This window comes from Pelobates fuscus, chromosome 1 (assembly GCF_036172605.1).
Source record: "Pelobates fuscus isolate aPelFus1 chromosome 1, aPelFus1.pri, whole genome shotgun sequence".
In the NCBI taxonomy this organism is placed as follows: domain Eukaryota; kingdom Metazoa; phylum Chordata; class Amphibia; order Anura; family Pelobatidae; genus Pelobates; species Pelobates fuscus.
Genome location: NC_086317.1, coordinates 239885422 through 239904560, shown reverse-complemented (window position 1 = coordinate 239904560; position 19139 = coordinate 239885422). Strand labels below are relative to the sequence as shown.

The following is a 19139-nucleotide window of genomic DNA, read 5'->3' as shown; positions in this document are numbered from 1 at the left end:
TCACAAATGTAAGAAATAAAATGTCTGTATCATTATTCTAAAAATTATAAAAAAAAAATAAAAAAATTTAGCACAACATATGACACATATGACACAAACATTTTGTACTTTGCAGATTACTTTTTATATTTTTGTATACATATACAGATTGTTTAATACTGCCACTGACTTAGGGTGACCACATTTCCTAACTGCCATTCAGTGACACTGTCAGAAATGCATTTCATACATTTTACTACCCGTCTCTACCCCTTCCATTTATATTAGAACCCCACCTACCCCCTTCCATGAATATTAGAACCACCCCTACCTCTCCCATGAATATTAGAACCACCCCTACCCCTTCCATGCACAAAAGAACCCCACCTACCCCTTCCAAGCATATTAACCCCCCTACCCCTTCCATGCATATTAGAACCCACCCTACCCCTTCCATTCATATTAGTACTCCCCTAACCCCTTCCAATAATTTTTATACCTCCCCCCTCCTCCCATCCATATTAGTAGCCCCCATAAACCCTTCCAATTATTTTTCTACATCCCCCTATCCTTATTAGTAGCCCCCCTAACCCTTTCCAATTATTTTTCTACCTACCTCTCCCCCCATCCATATTAGTAGCCCCCTTAAACCATTCCAATTATTTTTCTACCTTTGTCCCCCCTTTTACCTGACATAGCAGGGGGACCTCTGGACGTCCGGCAGGCGCAGTGTCAGACTGAGCGCCGGGTAGTCATGTGACACCCGGCCAGGGCCGGTGCAAGGATTGTTGCTGACCTAGGCAAAAGTTAAGTTTGCCGCCCCCCCATGTGACATCACAATGCCCCACCCATATGATCTGCCATGTTAACTAACGCCAGTGCTGGAGTGCCACCGTGTTTACATTAAAAGGCCTGCAGGGACAGGCTATAGACACCAGAACCACTACATTAAGCTGCAGTGGTTCTGGGGACTATAGTGTTTCTTTAATGTGAGGTAAATTAGAGATTAGTGCCACGATTAATATGCTAGATTGCCTACTTACAACCAGATGAGGATGATGATGGGCTCTAGCTGCAGTCTGGCTCCACTGGTCGGGAAGCAGCTGCATTTTTTGGGGCCCTTTACACAGCTCAAGGTCTGGGTCCCAGGGTCCACCTTCATGTTCCACCAATGAGTTTGTTCACAGGGGGTGGAGTGTGTAGGGGATGTCCTGATATGTGTGTAAGGAACGCATTGTGTGAATCTGTGTTTGTATGTGTAAGGGCTGCAAGGTGTGTTTCTGTGTATGTACAGGATGCAGTGTGTGCGTGTGTAAGGGGTGTATTGAGTGTGTGTAAGGGGTGCATTGTGTGTGTGTGATGGATGTCAATCTCTCCCCCCTCCCTTGTCACTCTCTTCTCCCCCCTCTCCCTCCCTTGTCACTCTCTTCTCACCCCCTCCCTCCCTTGTCACCCTCTTCTCACCCCTCTCCCTCCCTTGTCACTCTTCTCCAACCCCTCCCTCCCTTGTCACATTCTTCTCCCCCCCTTGTCACATTCTTCTCCCCCTCCCTTATCACTCTCTTCTCCCCCCTCCCTTGTCACTCTCTTCTCCCCCCTCCCTTGTCACTCTTCTACCCCCCTCCTTGTCACTCTCTTCTACCCCCCTCCTTGTCACTCTCTTCTCCCCCCGTTGTCACTCTCTTCTCCCCTCCCCCTCCCCACTCTCATTCCCCCTCCCTCGTCAATTCCCCTCCCTGTCAATTTCTTTCTCTCCACCCTCCCTGTCAATTCCTTTCTCTCCCCTCTCCCTGTCAATTTCTTTCTCCCCCCCATCCCTGTCAATTTCTTCCTCCCCCCCATCCCTGTCAATTTCTTTCTCCCACCTCCATCCCTGTCAATTTCTTTCTCCCACCTCCATCCCTGTCAATTTCTTTCTCCCACCTCCATCCCTGTCAATTTCTTTCTCCCACCTCCATCCCTGTCAATTTCTTTCTCCCACCTCCATCCCTGTCAATTTCTTTCTCCCACCTCCATCCCTGTCAATTTCTTTCTCCCACCTCCATCCCTGTCAATTTCTTTCTCCCACCTCCATCCCTGTCAATTTCTTTCTCCCACCTCCATCCCTGTCAATTTCTTTCTCCCACCTCCATCCCTGTCAATTTCTTTCTCCCACCTCCATCCCTGTCAATTTCTTTCTCCCACCTCCATCCCTGTCAATTTCTTTCTCCCACCTCCATCCCTGTCAATTTCTTTCTCCCACCTCCATCCCTGTCAATTTCTTTCTCCCACCTCCATCCCTGTCAATTTCTTTCTCCCACCTCCATCCCTGTCAATTTCTTTCTCCCACCTCCATCCCTGTCAATTTCTTTCTCCCACCTCCATCCCTGTCAATTTCTTTCTCCCACCTCCATCCCTGTCAATTTCTTTCTCCCACCTCCATCCCTGTCAATTTCTTTCTCCCACCTCCATCCCTGTCAATTTCTTTCTCCCACCTCCATCCCTGTCAATTTCTTTCTCCCACCTCCATCCCTGTCAATTTCTTTCTCCCACCTCCATCCCTGTCAATTTCTTTCTCCCACCTCCATCCCTGTCAATTTCTTTCTCCCACCTCCATCCCTGTCAATTTCTTTCTCCCACCTCCATCCCTGTCAATTTCTTTCTCCCACCTCCATCCCTGTCAATTTCTTTCTCCCACCTCCATCCCTGTCAATTTCTTTCTCCCACCTCCATCCCTGTCAATTTCTTTCTCCCACCTCCATCCCTGTCAATTTCTTTCTCCCACCTCCATCCCTGTCAATTTCTTTCTCCCACCTCCATCCCTGTCAATTTCTTTCTCCCACCTCCATCCCTGTCAATTTCTTTCTCCCACCTCCATCCCTGTCAATTTCTTTCTCCCACCTCCATCCCTGTCAATTTCTTTCTCCCACCTCCATCCCTGTCAATTTCTTTCTCCCACCTCCATCCCTGTCAATTTCTTTCTCCCACCTCCATCCCTGTCAATTTCTTTCTCCCACCTCCATCCCTGTCAATTTCTTTCTCCCACCTCCATCCCTGTCAATTTCTTTCTCCCACCTCCATCCCTGTCAATTTCTTTCTCCCACCTCCATCCCTGTCAATTTCTTTCTCCCACCTCCATCCCTGTCAATTTCTTTCTCCCACCTCCATCCCTGTCAATTTCTTTCTCCCACCTCCATCCCTGTCAATTTCTTTCTCCCACCTCCATCCCTGTCAATTTCTTTCTCCCACCTCCATCCCTGTCAATTTCTTTCTCCCACCTCCATCCCTGTCAATTTCTTTCTCCCACCTCCATCCCTGTCAATTTCTTTCTCCCACCTCCATCCCTGTCAATTTCTTTCTCCCACCTCCATCCCTGTCAATTTCTTTCTCCCACCTCCATCCCTGTCAATTTCTTTCTCCCACCCCATCTCAATTTCTTCCTCCCCCCTTCAATTTCTTCCTCCCCCCCTTCAATTTCTTCCTCCCCCCTCCCCCTGTCAATTTCTTCCTCCCCCTCCCTCCCCCCCTGTCAATTTCTTCCTCCCCACCGTCAATTTATCCCCCGACACTCCCTTACCTCTGTTGTAGCGTGGCCGAGCCCTGTATGGTCCGCGGGTACAGGGAGATTTTGTTTCCTGTACCCGGCCGGACTAAAAGGAAGTGCACACTGAATGTGCACTACATTCAGTGTGCACTTCCTGTTAGTCCGGCTGGGTACAGGAGACAGATGCTCCCTGTACCCGCGGACCATACAGGGCTCGGCCACGCTACAGTGAGGGAGTGACAGGAGGGAGCGCTGAGCACTTCCCTCCTTTCAGCCCCTCTCCTCATGCTGCGCCCCATCCCCCACAGTTCCTATGCCCATGCTCTCCCTACACCTCCTCCTCCGAGGAAGGCATGGATGCTCTGGATAAAATTCTTCACACAGCGGGCCACATATCCACATCGCTAGCAGGGGACCTATCGGCTCTGGCTACAAAAGGAGACATACAAGCCCACCTGAATAACACACAGGCCTTCTTCAATGCGGACCTCGACATTATCCGCGAGGACATCGCTGCGGTCACGGCCCGAGTAGGGGCAACAGAAGAACACCTCTCCACAGTAACTCACCAACAAGACAACAACAATGAGAAAATTCGCACTCTACAAGCTGCCAACAGGGCCCTACAGATAAAACTGGACAACATGGAGGACGCTCGAAGACGCAACAACCTCAAAATAAGAGGTATTGCTGAAACGGTCGATGACCAAGAGATGCCACAATTCCTAAGGCGCCTCTTCACCTCCCTTATGCCGCAATGTTCAGCGAAAAATCTACAAATGGACAGCTGTTTTTGATTAGCACAGTCCAACAGGGCTCCGGCTGGATGTCCGCGATGTCCTAGTACGCTTCGTACTGACCCGAGATAGAGTGGCTGTCAAAGAGGCAGTAAGAAACAAGACGCCTTATGGCTTCGAAGACATGCAACTAATATTTCTGCAGGATTTATGCCGCTCAACACTACAATGGAGGGAACCCTTCAAAGAAGTCACACAGACCCTAGACGGCCGCACCTACCCACTCACCTCTGTGGACGACACCGAGGAGTTTCTCAAGAAACTGGGCATATCCCCATCCACAGGCTCAGGAAGCGGGCCACGTAGCACATGGGACATTGCCAAGGTGGTACCCTTCACCCCAAGAGCCGCTGCTGACACCGGCTGAGGGCGGACCGAAATCCCAGACGTGGGCTCTAATCGGGCCTTAAATAACACTCCAGCTACCAGTTTAATTTTTCAGTTTAATTTTTATTGTGTATGATGTGTTGGTCTACCCATAACATATAAAGCAAAGCGAAGACAATATTTTAATGTCTACCCCCCCCCCCCCCCCCCCCACACTGCTCAGGGGTTATTGAGCTGAACCTCTTACGCTGAGGTCCTACTACACTTACCACAGAACAGAAATATGCTTAAATCTCAGATCTCTAGTACTGTGGTATAAGAGACCTACGTATTTTATAGCCTTCACACACTGCCCTCACTCTACATTTAACCAGTGCCTCCTCTAAATTGAATAGCTGATTCAAAGTTATAGCTGGTTGGCATGTGGAGAGTTGGCAAATGCAGACATGCAGTAACTCATAGCATTAGTACAATAACAACCTCGCATTGAGAGACGCACCTTACACGAACACATCACGGAAACGCTGTTAAATCTCTTATATTTTATCTTTCTAATGCATTTTTCTTTTCTTAACTTATGTCTACTGACACCCACGGCTAACACTTATGTCCAAATATAAAAATGTGCAATGTACGCCAATGTCATGCCTTAGTTACTTGATGTTAAATGTTGACTTGTGAGCACATGCTGTTGGGGCATGTCAAAAGTATTTTGTTACCATTATTACTTTATGCACGCAAAAATAAAGAATTGAAATTATAAAAAAAAAAAATTGAGCATTGTGTCCCAGGGCTCATTGTTAAGGGAGAAGAATAAGTTTACTCTCACAGAGTATAACGGAGTCGCTAGAGACCATGGGGTGTATTTACAATATTGGGCTCTCACTTGGTCCCAAGTTGGGCTGGTAGTCTTGATATGTAAGTGAGTATTGTCCCCATGAAAGCTCCCCTGTCGTAGTCTACTAAATGGGGAATTCCAATGACACATTCCTCTATATTGTTTTGAATCAAGTTAAGGACTATTCTAGACTTCTTTCAATTCCAAATGAAAGCTACTAAACTCTTTTCAATTCCGTTTCTTTTCACGATTAGGCGTGCCGGGAAGCCCCACTTATAAGGTATCTCTGCCGCTCGCAGAGCGCTGGTTATCGGCATAAAGCTTCTTCTGGCAGTTAACATGTGGGCCGAGAGGTCTGTGAATAGATGAATTTTGCTAAATTCTTCAGGGAGGGTAGAGCGTTTTCTGGAAGCTGACATTATAATGTCCTTTGTGGTGTAATAGTGAACCCTCGTTATGGTATCCCTTGGTGCTGACGGCGGAAGATGTCTGGGCCTAGGCAGCCTGTGGGTTCTGTCCAATAGTAGTGCGGAGTCTGAGAGATCTGGGGCCAGCAGGCGAAAAATCTGGCGGACATAATCTCCCAATTAATTTGGGCCTACACCTTCCGGTATGCCTCTTATGCGGGCATTGTTCCTTCTGTCCCTGTCCTCGTGTTCGGCAATTTTGGTAAAGATTAAATTGATCTTGGTTTCCATGGTGTCAAAGGCTGTCACAACGTTATTGTGTGTGGTGATGATTTCCTCGGTTTTATGTTCGAGGTAATCCGTACGTTCCCTAGTGCTTTAACCTCTGCTCTGATTTCTTTAGACAGCTGGCAAAATCTGCTCGCTGGGACGCTTGTAGTCCATTGAGCATTTTCTGAATCGCTGATTCCATGGCAGGGAGATCCCTGTGAGAGATAGAGGTGATATCGCTCCGTCTGGAGCTCGAGGCCGGTGAGGTAGGCCTCTCGGCGCCATCTTGCGTGCGTCGAGGTGGTGAGGCCATGGCCGAAATTTGTAGAGTAGGAGCTTCTTTCGCTTTTGCTCTCTTAGTGAGGCGTTGTGCCATGATGCCTTGATAGTAGTTAGGCTTACTGCTTGTGGAGAAGAGGGTGATCTCTCTCTGAACGCTGGGGTAATCGCTGTTTTGCAGGGTCACTAACGGAGCTGATCGTTCACACGTCCATTCTTCTGAACGGTCAGGCCACGCCCCCGTGTTGGATATCTTTTATCCTTAGGTGAAGAAAATTGATCAAGATCCACTCCATGTAAGAAATGAACAAAAATAGGAAAGTCATAAAAGAGGAAAAACTATTTTCAAAGAATTGCTAATATTTTGAGGTGCATGTACTTATATATTACATATTTTTCTATTCATATATTTTGTTATTCTTTTGGTCTTTCTCGGTACTGTTCACCACAATAGTAGTGAAATGGTTACTGTAATAAGCTGAGTGTGTGCCTGCCCTGGCTATTTCAGTCTTTTACAATACCAGCAGGGGGAGGGGGATTGTGGTAGTCAACAGTGAAGTTAGACATTTACTAGAAAAGCTCTGAAGTGACAAGGTGAGTTACAGGACACTGCTTAGAAAATTACAGGGCTCCTTTTTATGTGGGTGACATGTAATTGTGGTTGTTAAATATAAATCTGATCATTTTTATCCAAACAGCACAGTCATCATATGTAAGCTTGGCCTTCAACACCTGAAAATGTACCAATATTATCTACCAGTTACAGTGCTAAGCAGTACACTGGCACTTTGTACACAGTAATACAATTGTTGATTGGGCTACAGATCTTGCAGGTATATGTAATGAATGAAAGCATAGGTTGGTCATTGACAGTCTACAGTTTTGTTTGATGTTAGCAAATGCTTATTGTGCCCAGATATTAAACCAGGTGTTCCAGTAGGAAAGATTTCCCAAGTAAGTGGTTTAATCTCATAAGAGCAGGCATTGGCGCTGTGGCAGTTTATGCAATAAGTGATCATATGCTGCAACTAAATCTCCAGTATTTTTGCCTTAGTTAGGTGTTTTTTAAAATAAAAACTATTATATTTTGTGAGCTTAGTGTATAGAAGTAAATGTAAAGCAGGGCCGGACTGGGAAAAAAAATTGTAGCAGCCCACTGAAAAGGGGCAGGGGCCATATAGAGTGTGTTTTGTCATCCCCAATGACAAGCACACCACATCTCAAAGTGATGGGTCAATGCTTTTCCAGGGAAGACCATGCACAGAGCTCTGCTGAAGAGCTCTAACATGAGAAAAAGGCCCTGTATTTGTTCTGCACAGCGCAAGCAAATTTAATAATATGCTTGCACTGTGTTTGCTTGAAACTTGTCTCTGATGTCTCCATAAATGGGATACCAGAAGACAAAAATCCAGGAAAGAGTACTGTGCGTGTGTTTGGTGCCTGCTTATGGGATTGCGTGTGTGTAGAGTGAGCTGGTTGTGGTGTGATTTTGTGTTAATAGGTTGGTTTCTGTCATGTTGAGTTTGTGGTGTAATGTAATGTGTGTGTGTGTCTAGGTGCTGTAGAGAGTGTATGTTTAGGGGGCATAGTGTGTATGGGGGATGTAGCGAGTGTGTGCATACAGGCTGTAGTGTGTGTGTGTATAGGTCAGTGATGGCGAACCTTTTTGAGCCCGAGTGCCCAAACTGCAATACATGCCAACTTTTATTTTCCTTAAAGTGCCAACACGGCAATTAAACCTGAATACTGAGGTTTAAGTTTAGAAAAAACAACTCGTACTGTTGTCCGAACTAATTAACAACTTTTAAATAATGATATAAATAGATACAATTAGGCTTATATTTATTAGTATCTCCAACAAATGCAATACATACACACACAGACTGCTGAATACATACACACAGACTGCTGAATACATACACACAGTCTGCTGAATACACACACACAAGACTGCTGAATACAGAGACTGATGAATACATACACAGACAGACTGCTGAATATACGCACACACAGACTGCTGAATACACGCACACACACAGACTGCTGAATACACACACATACTGCATTGAGGGGTGTAGTGTATGTGTTTGTGTGAGGGTTGCTGTGTGTGGGGTGTGTGTGTGGGGGGGTTTTGTGTGTGTGTGTGGGTGGGGTGCTGTGTATGTGTGTGTGTGGGGTGCTGTGTGTGACGGGTGCTGTGTGTGTGGGGTGCTGTGTGTGACGGGTGCTGTGTGTGTGGGGTGCTGTGTGTGACGGGTGCTGTGTGTGTGGGGTGCTGTGTGTGTGTGTGTGTGTGTGTGTGAGGGGTGCTGTTTGTGTGTGTGTGAGGAGGTGCTGTATGTGTGTGTGTATGAGGGGTGCTGTGTGTGTGAGAGGGGTGCTGTGCTGTGTGGGGGGTAGGGGTGCTGGGTGGGTCCCCTGTCCTCCCACGCGATGCTGTGTGGAGCATTGCATTAATGGCGAACCTATGGCCGTGTGCCCACAGAGAGGGCCCGGCGTGCCACCTGTGGCACGCGTGCCATAGGTTCGCCATCACTGGTATAGGTGATGTAGTGTGTGTAGGGGTTGTAGAGAATGTGTGTTTAGGGAATGTAGTATGTGTTTGCTTACAAGGAATCTAGTGTGTGGATAAGGGATCCAGAGTGCGTATGTCAGAAATGTAGTGTGTGTGTGTGTGTGTGTGTACGTGTAGGGGATCTAGTGTGTGTTTGAAGGACCCAGACTGTGTATATGAGATCTAGTGTGTGTGTGTGTGTGTGTGTAGAGGATTCAGAGTGTATATAGGGATCTAGTGTGTGTATATGTGTAGATTATCCAGAGTTGAGTAAGGGATCTAGTGTGTGTTTGGCATTGAATGTGTTTAGGGGTGCAGTATGTGTGTGAGGGGTTCTGTAGTATATATACATATATGTTTGGAAGTATTGTGTGTGTGTGAGTGGTGCAGTGTGTTTGGGGGCTGCTGTGTGTGTGTGAGAGTTGTGCAGTGTCGGTGTGAAGGGTGTAGTATATATGTGTGAGGGGATGTAATGTGTATTTGTGAGGAGTATAGTGTGAGCGTGAGGAGTGCAGTGTGTGTGTGTGTGTGTGTGGATGCTGTGTGTGAGGTGTGCAGTGTGTGTTACAGGGCTGTGTGTGCGTGTGAGTGAGGGTGCTGTGTGTGCGTGTGGGTGCTGTGTGTACTAGGTTGCTATGTGAGGGTGGTGTGTGTAAGGGTGCTATGTGTGTGTGAGAGTGCTGTGTGTGAGGTGTGCAGTGTGTGTGTGATGGTGCTGTGTTTGTTAGGGTGCTTTGTGAGGGTGCTGTGTGTGTTAGGCTGCTGTGTGAGGGGAATGTGTGTGTGTTAGGGTGCTGTGTGTGTGTTTGGAGGGATTGCGTGCATGGGGAGGCATGTTTTTTTAATAATATGTATTTTTTTTTTATAATAAAAAAGCAAACAAATAGACATTGTATCCCCCCTCCCTTCTTACCTTTATCCTGGGAGGGGGGATCGTGCTGCCATCCCTGGTGGTCCCAGTGGTAAGTGAACTCTAGAGTTTACTGTCGCGAGACTCGGAGCGTTGCCATGGCAATGCTCCGGATCTCCAATGGGAGGAACCCGACAGAGCAGCAAGATAGTCCTCCCGGTCCTCTCCACATGAAATTGCCTGTGTGCCGGTGAATGAGATCTTAGATCTCCCCACAGGCCCGTCATGGAACACAGCAGGGCCGGTGCTCGGATAGTGCTGGCCCTGCATGGACCAGCCAGAAAGGTCCTGTGACCTCTACTTGCCGTCCTCAGCCATTGGCCATCGCGGCACACCACATTTGCCCGTGTACAGTTAGTAAGTGCCCTGGAATTTGTATGTTGTATGAATTGACCACAGCAGCACACCTATAATGTATGCATGTTCAGGTGAGTGCAGCCATCTTACTTTCATATGTAAATATATTTAGGGTTAACACAATGAGGGAGTTTAAGCATGCGTGGGATAGGCATAAGGCTATACTAGATATAAGATAAGGCCAGGGAATAATTAAAGGTATTTTGAAATATTGGGCAGACTAGATGGGCCGAATGGTTCTTATCTGCCGTCACATTCTATGTTTCTATGTTTCTATATTACCTCCATGCTTTTTGCAATAATTTAACAAGAAATTGTTCATTACTACAATGACAGTTACTAAAGTTAGCCATTACTGACTGTTTATATGCTACAAATGAGCTGCTTCAAAAGTTTTTGCATCCTCTATAGAGATTGAATGGAGTTGGTAAACACCAAGCTACATGTGGTTTCCATGGAAACACAGTCCTATTTTTTTTAGTAGCAAACATCTACTGGCCTTATGGTTTTATTTACAAAAGCATAATGGCTGCTGTTTTCCCACAAGCATAAAAACAAGCCTTTATCTACTGATTGAAATTTAAGCACTTGGGATTAGGGAACCAAGATCTTATGGTTTGGACAGTTGGGGTTTATAGGCTCAGTCTAGCATCTATCTGTCTGTCTGTCTACCTATCTATATGGGATCAAGTTATCTGCCATACCCTGTCCCATTCATAAGAAGCTAGTGGGCTTGAGCACTCTCTAGCCTACCTTATTGTCATGGTTTATATCCTATCACGCAGAGTGTAGAACAGCAACGGACAAAACAAGGAAAGAACGTATAACTGGTCCTTAGAATGGCCGGACTTATTATTGTTGATATTAATTTTGTATTATTTATATAGCGCCATCAGATTCCGTAGCGCTGTACAATGGATGGACTGGGAGGAGAGGGAGTGGGGTATAGTTACACAAAGGGTAAGAGGGGTGGAGAGGGAGTGGGGTATAGTGACACAAAGGGTAAAAGTAGGGGTACGAAGTAGGTTGTTAGAAAAGTATTCATTGAGGGCTTAGTAGGTAATTTTTGACAGTTGCAGGAGAGGAGTCATGGGGTGTGGGGGGGATAAAGACTTGCTAACAGTTTAATTGATATGCTTTCTTGAAGAAGAGAGTTTTCAATGATTTTTTGAATGAGTGGAGACTGGGTGAAATTCCTAAGGAGAAGGGAGTTCCACAGAGGAAGTGCAGCCCTGGAAAAGTCTTGGAGGCCAGCATCAGATGTGGGAGTATGGACAGAGGATATACGTAGGTCTTTGGTAGAGCGTAGGGGTCTTGACGGGACATACTTGTGTATTAGGGAGGATAGGTAGGTTGGAGCAGCATTATGTAGGGACTTGTAATCAAGCACCAGAATTTTAAATTGAGCCCTAAATCCAACTGGAAGCCAATGCAGGGACTGACAGAGCGGGAAGGCGTGGGAGATGCGAGCGGACAGGAAAATGTGCCTTGCCGCTGCATTCATTATAGATTGCAACAGTGCAATCTGGGAACACGTAAGACCACTGAGAAGAGTATTGCAATAGTCCAGGTCGAGAGAGAACAAGAGCATGGACCATCACATTAGCCGCATCCGGGGTTAAAAAAGGGCGGATGCGCGCTATGTTTTTGAGATGGAAGCGACATGATTTGGCGATTGATTGGACATGAGGGGTGAAGGAGAAGTTGGAGTCAAAAAGAACACCCAGACAGAGAGCCTACGAGGTAGCGCCATTGACTTGGAGGGAGACAGACATGGGAGTAGTAACACTTGAGGGAGGAAAGACCAGAAGTTCTGTTTTGGACAGGTTGAGTTTAAGGAAGTGAGCAGCCATCCAGTTCTAAATCGAGGAGAGGCAGTCAGAGACACGAGTCAAGATGGGCGGAGAGAGATCTGGAGAGGACTGGTAGATTTACGTGTCATCCGCATAGAAATGATAACGGAAGCCAAAGGAGCTGATGAATTTACCAAGGGAGGCAGTGTAGATAGAAAACAGTAGGGGGCCAAGGACAGAACCTTGGGAGACGCCGACACAGAGTGGTTGAGTGGGAAGAGGCAGAGTGTCTGCATGTGTATCTATTTGTCATGTGTGGGTGGGGCGAGGACGTGTGGGGTAGGAGATAGATGTATGGGGGGCCCCAGGGCAATTTTCACCCTGGGCGACATTATTTTTAGTTATGCATCTGGCTCAGACAGTCCCCCTGCTGGCAGCTCCATAGACTCCTATTGGTGATCACATGGCCCTGGAAAGCCGGGTGGCCAGAGCAGCTGCATAGGGACTGCTGGGGTCTCTGGCAATCCCCCCGACCGTGACCGCCGTGGTTCACCACTGATCGCTGGTCCAATTAATATTAAAATACACTTTTAATAAAGGTGTATGTGTGTTTATGTGCATGTAAAAGTACTTAGATCATATATATGTATCCATGATTTAAGTCATTTTTATGTACTTTATACATTTTTATTTAACTTTTGAAACTTTTTTCAGGCACTAGGCTGCCTGTCTGACAGCTCAGGCAGGCCCCCTGCAGGCACTGCACAAGCAGGCTGTTCTGGCCATCTGATCACAAGGACCCCGCGATCACATGGCCCGGGGGGGCCGGATTGAGGTCTGCCTGAGCTCCCAGGATCGTGATCGCTGACGGGGAATGCCAGGGATCAGGTAAGTCCTGATTTACTAGATGACCTACCAAGTAAGTCCGCGGTCTTTAACAACTGTTTTTTGGCGGACGGACCTGGTATGTCATCGGTCCACGAAGGGGTTAATGGTCCTGTTTTAGTACCCTTGTATCCCAAATTTGGAGACACCAGGGAATTGTGCCCAGGCAGCGCAGCAGGCAGTAAAAAAACATGCAGGGAGCACTTAAGCAGTGCTTTCTGCATGGTCCTGAAGGCTGGTGGCAGGGTAGACAACATCTATTTTCTGGATGGGTCCACCCATTTTCTGGGAAAGCCTGCTAACTATGGGTGTTGCTAATGACCTTGGATGCATTACTGATGACACTTCCTCAGGGCCCCACCCACCCTGTCCAAATTCTCCCCACCCAGTTGTTGGGATGAATGCCTAAGAAGAAGAGAAAGAGAGGGGCTACTCATACTGAGGACGCCTACTGGCACTTTTCAAGTGAAAATGCTATTTTTACATGTAGAGCAATGGATAAGTCACTGCTTTAGATCTGGGAAACCCATGTTCCTAGTCAGACCACATGACCATTAAGTGTCCGTGGGCATTCCCAGTACACACTCTGCTAGGGGTGGAGCTTTAGGAAGGGATTACCAAATTGTGTTTTGGTTCAAGCCCCTGCTATTTCTTTAAATTTAGCAATGCCCCTGCTTGGTATTTTTCAGTATTGTTCAACATTCCTCATTTTGCTTCAGATTCAAAATATTTGAAATAGCAGAGCCTATAACAGAGTTGTATTCTATAATTCTATCAGTACTCCTTTTTTAGCATATTAATCTCTTACGACACTGTGAATGTTTACATGGTGTGTTCAATAAAAACATGGCAACATTTCATTCTTTGTGTGTTATTAGTTTAAGCAGACTGTGATTGTCTATTGTTGTGACTTAGATGATGATCAAATCACATTTTATGACCAATTTGTGCAGAAATCCATATCATTCCAAAGGGTTCACATACTTTTTCTTGCAACTGATGTCTCTGATAGAGAACAGGTCCAGTTGGGAATGGACCACAGCAAAGGTTCATAGTCCCGCAAATCCACGTGTAAAGCCCCAGTCAAGAAGGAAAAACAAGTGGACTTCAGATGACAATCTTCTTCCTTCCACACTATCTGTCACTGAGGAGTGGCCAGCCGAACACGATTAAGGAAAATTAAGAAATGAAGAAGCATGATAATGGCATGGAATAGGTTAATATCTATTTGCTCTTTTCCAATGCAATAGTTAAATATTCCAGTTTATTCTGGCTAAAACAGAGATGTTTCTTATCTCTTGTATTCAAGGTTGTCCTGCTAGCCTTAAAGCACAGTTTACTCACCCATACCCCCTCCCTTCCTTTCAGTAACAGCTACATTAGAATGTAAATAAACCCAAAAAAATCTATAATACATAATATCACATATAGTGTAATAAAATGTAAACACCATATAATAAAAAAGGTGGACTATTGCACTTACAAACACTGGTAGTAAGCAGGCAGAACAAATAATCACTGCGTCAGGGATCCATGAGTGTTCCAGCTCCCAATATTCTCAGTAGTACATAAATGGGAATAAAGTGGCAACTATAGTGCAAAGCTGTATAATATTAAAAACAAGAACTTTAATAATAAGAACTTTAATAATATTGCACTCACAAATTTCCAAATGATTAAAGGCACATCCACAATATATAAAAGATAAAACAGAAGAAAGGACACAGTGGCACTAATCTTAATAAAATCTGGTGCAGCTAAAACCACCTAAGTGTAATGTGATATAATACAGTGATTTGCGCACATAGAAGAAAATGTGAATTTTACCTTACACACAGGGTATTCTTAGGTATTCACACTATAAATAGTTTGTAACACCTATATACAGATAAATAAAATACACATAGTGTAAACTGTATAAAACAAATAATGTTTTAAAAGAGAGTATTTCTTCAAACTCACAATTTTCAGGGCCCATTCAAAGTTGGCTCTAAACTTCATCTCATCCTTGAGACATCCAATAGTGGTAAAACTTATACATCCACAGGAACTTAGGACTGGCAGATTGCAGCAATACCCCAAAGTCCAAGGCAGGTATGTATAAAAAAAATTTGTATTTCAAACAAAAAGTATTTTAAAATAAAAGGTATATATATATATATATATATATATATATATATTTATATATAAGGCTTGGCCTGGAATTGTGGGAGGTACAACTTGCCCTATATAAACGCAATACAATCCTACTACCTGTCAGCGACGATCCCGGAAGTGCTTAGGTTCGTCCGGTTCACAGCCCGATACTGTTTCCCGCCCGGCAGTCCTCTTGAAAATTTCTCTGCTCGGAGTTTCGTGAGCATCTAAACATAATTTCATCAGTCGAACGGCTAACAGTAAGTTACGAGCTGATCTCAGCAAGATATCGGTCTGACTTGCCCGAGCACATTACCTTACATGTGTGGCATATACTTATACGCAATCGGCTTAAAAATTGCTTTTTCGTCAGCTGCTGCGGTTTCCCGCCGGTCTGTACCAGGCTTACAGCTTACCTTTTCTAATAAGAGTTACGGACGAACTTAGTCGTTGCCGGGAGTCAGGCAGCTCCGTTTATACCGACTCGACTGTCAGCACGCATAGTAGCAACTTGTATTCCCCATTCTTAAGTCATGATAACGGCCGGTTAGGAACTTTCGTTGATAAGTCACTTTCCGTTTTGCTAGCTTTTAATTGTAAGGTCGGCATGCTTTAATTATGGGCATTACACTTACCATTACTCTTACGTGCGATCCTAGTCAGTGGTTCCGGGCTGTGTTCGGCTAGGTGATCCATAGCTCTGCTTTTCCCCGCTTGCAGGCTGGTTTTCTGTCAGCGTGTAATTCAGTCAGTGAGTTTGTGGCTATGTTATATATGTATTAATATATTGTGGCTATGTTATATATGTGGCTTGTGGCTATGTTATATATGTATTAATTTTCATTCTTTTGAAGGCTTGTATAACTTTCAATGAAATTTCCATATTATATATTGTTTAAGAACTGTTTTAATTGCCAGTAGGGTTATAAACTGTATCATATTTAACCTGCTACTCGGGTCACTCGCACGCCAGTAATAGACACGTTATTGTTAAATCCTGTAAGTTAAATCATTTAATTATTATAGGTTAAATTTTATGTATCCTGACTTTGTTTCCCCGCTCTGCCGGTAATCAGTTAAGACATCTCTAACATGATACTCGGTTAATTAATTCTTTTAGGATTAATACTTATAATAATAATAATAATAATAATAATATTAATAATTTCCATCAACCATTTCGTGTTAAACTTCGTTACCCCTCCGCAAACTATAATTTTTCGTGGGGTGTAAACGCTCATTGGTTCAAAGGCTTAATATATATATATATATGTGTATTTATATGCGGGTTCTTTACTCAGTACCTTTAACTGGGGTACTCAAAGTGCCCATGGTTAACTACGGACAGTTATTTTACAGTCTCGCGCTGTTCATATTTATTACTACTTTATACTAGTTTGTTAAATGACGTTGTTTATATGTTTTTCCCCTCCATTTAATAAACAATATGTACGACACAGTGTACAAGCGGAACCTTTCACTAAAAGCAACTAATACTTGGTTAAAGTGCTGGCTTTCTCCCGCCAAGTCTTCTCTAAAGCATTTTTACGCATACGGTTAGTATACAACTTTTGTTGGGAATAAATAGTACGTTTCTACAGCTGCTCCCAGGCTTAGGTCGTAATTTAAATTTGTAAAATGTTCTAGGTTCAAGTAAGAATTTTGTTAACTACTTCAGGATACGTCAGCCAAGTCATTTATCAGGTATGTATACGGTTCAAACACAAACTAGGTTACCCTTTAATCCCTCGCCAAATTAGGAAATCCCATAAGCCTCTTCGCCTAGCAGTCTAGTGGTCCCGCAAGGCATACCGACTACCGCTTCATTCAGAGGTTCAGGCTAATCGTCGCATTTCATAGTTAGAGCCTTGCATCAAGTCATAGTTAGGGCCTCACCCGTCATGGCCATTCGTTATTACTCTGTTAACCGTCACCGAGAGGCCAACACCCCGCCACCCACCTCAGTGGCACAAAGGCCCCACGAGCCAAATCACAGAGATGTCATCTGTACAGCTTTCCCACTACGGAAAGAGGAGCTTGACTTATATCTTCATAAAGTGATTGAGTTAGCATACAAGTACGGCGGCTATGCATTTTATGACTATCACAAGTCATTTTCTTCAAGATCCGCTGCTTCTCTCTCCCAATACAATACGATTACTGATTGGGCACAGCTAGACACAGAGTTGTTCCTGATGCATTTTGCTGGTCTTAAAACCCCGTCCTGCGCTATATGCTCATCTGCTGCTCATTCAGTTAACTTCTGTCCAGAAAACGTAGCGACCCCTTCTACCAGTAACGCAAATTCTGGTTATCAATCTAACACTTCACAGAGGGAAGTGAGAGACAAACTGGGTAGGCCTATTGTTTTTCTAGGTAAAGCTCAAGTCTGCAACAATTTTAATGCAGGTGGTTGCAGTCATAGTGTGTGTAGGCTGTTACACGTATGCTCAATATGTTTTAGAGCACATGCCAAAACAATGTGCCCCAACAGGCTGTGCCCTAACAAATCTGCCACGTCAATAAACGTACCTAAGTTGCAATGCTACCTGTCTAAGCATCCTTCTGTTCATTTGGTTGATTTTCTCACGGCAGGGTTTACTAATGGGTTCCACACAGGCTTCGTGTCACTCCCCACAGGGGTTTTAGAATGCCCCAACTTACAGTCGGCACTCACAGACCCAGACAGTATACGTGAACTGTTACACAAAGAAATATCAAATGGTTTTATGATAGTGTCAGGATCGGGACAGGGATCCAACACGCAGAGTACGAACAGGAGATATGTACGTATACCGGACCTTAGAATGGCCGGACTAACGTACGGAGAAAGCAGAGAATAGTCAGAGACAAGCCGGGGTCGAGGGAACGAGAGGACAGGTAAGCGAGAGACAGGCCGAGGTCAAAGGACACGAGAGGTAAACAGGAACGATAGTACAAGCCGAGTCAAAACCAGATAGCACGATAAACATAAGAGCACTGAGGGACCAGACAAGCTAGAACCACGACAGGGCAATGAACCATTACCCACATCCCGCTTTTATACCCTGGTTCTCTAAACCATGGCTCCGCCCTTGCCGAGCCCTGATTCGTTGTTCCGAACCAGATTGACAGGTCGGGATGTGATTGCCGTCATGACGTCGGCTCCTGAGCGTCGTGTCATAAAAGGGAGTGGGGTTCTCGCGGCCGGCGTGGGAATGACTATGAGAGCTGTGAGGATTAGATGAATCAGCCCCGCTGAGAGAACGGACGTCGGGAAGTCTAACCTCCTCCGAGGTAGAGACTTCAGGTACCCTGACAGTACCCCCCCCTTCAGAAACGCCCACAGGGCGGAAGGAACCGGGACGAGAAGGAAAGCGAGCATGAAAAGCCCTGAGAAGGCGAGGAGCATGCACATCCTCCTGGGCCACCCAAGACCTCTCTTCAGGACCATATCCTTTCCAGTCCACAAGATATTGCACCTTCCCCCGAGAAATCCGAGAATTGAGAATGGAATTGATCTCATACTCCTCCTGACCCTCAACCTGGACAGGACGAGGGGACGGCACAGTGGAGGAAAATCTGTTACATACCAAAGGCTTCAATAAAGAAACATGAAAGGAGTTCGGGATGCGTAAAGCAGGCGGAAGAGCCAGACGATATGCAACAGGATTTATCCGAGACAGAACCCTGTAAGGACCTATGAAACGAGGAGCAAATTTCATGTAAGGAACTTTCAAGCGGATGTTTCTGGTACTCAACCATACCCTATCGCCCGGAGAGAATACAGGAGCCACCCTTCTGCGTTTGTCAGCGTGTTGTTTGGACAACATGGAATTATGAACAAGGATTTGTCGAGTCTGATCCCACAACTTTCTCAGATTGGCAACATGAATATCAACCGACGGTATCCCCTGGGAGGGGGAGGCCGACGGAAGAACGGAAGGATGGAAGCCATAATTCATGAAAAAGGGGCTAGAACGAGTAGAATCGCAAACACTGTTGTTGTGCGCAAACTCCGCCCAAGGAATCAGACCGACCCAATCGTCCTGGTGTTCAGAAACAAAACAACGCAAGAACTGTTCAACCTTTTGGTTGGTGCGCT

General features: G+C 45.3%; 1 pseudogene; it reads left to right on the top strand.

Annotated features, from left to right (window-relative positions):
- The first annotated feature begins 6961 nt into the window (after positions 1–6961).
- Positions 6962–19139, top strand: part of LOC134611678 (antizyme inhibitor 2-like) — a 98483-nt pseudogene continuing 86305 nt past the window's right edge.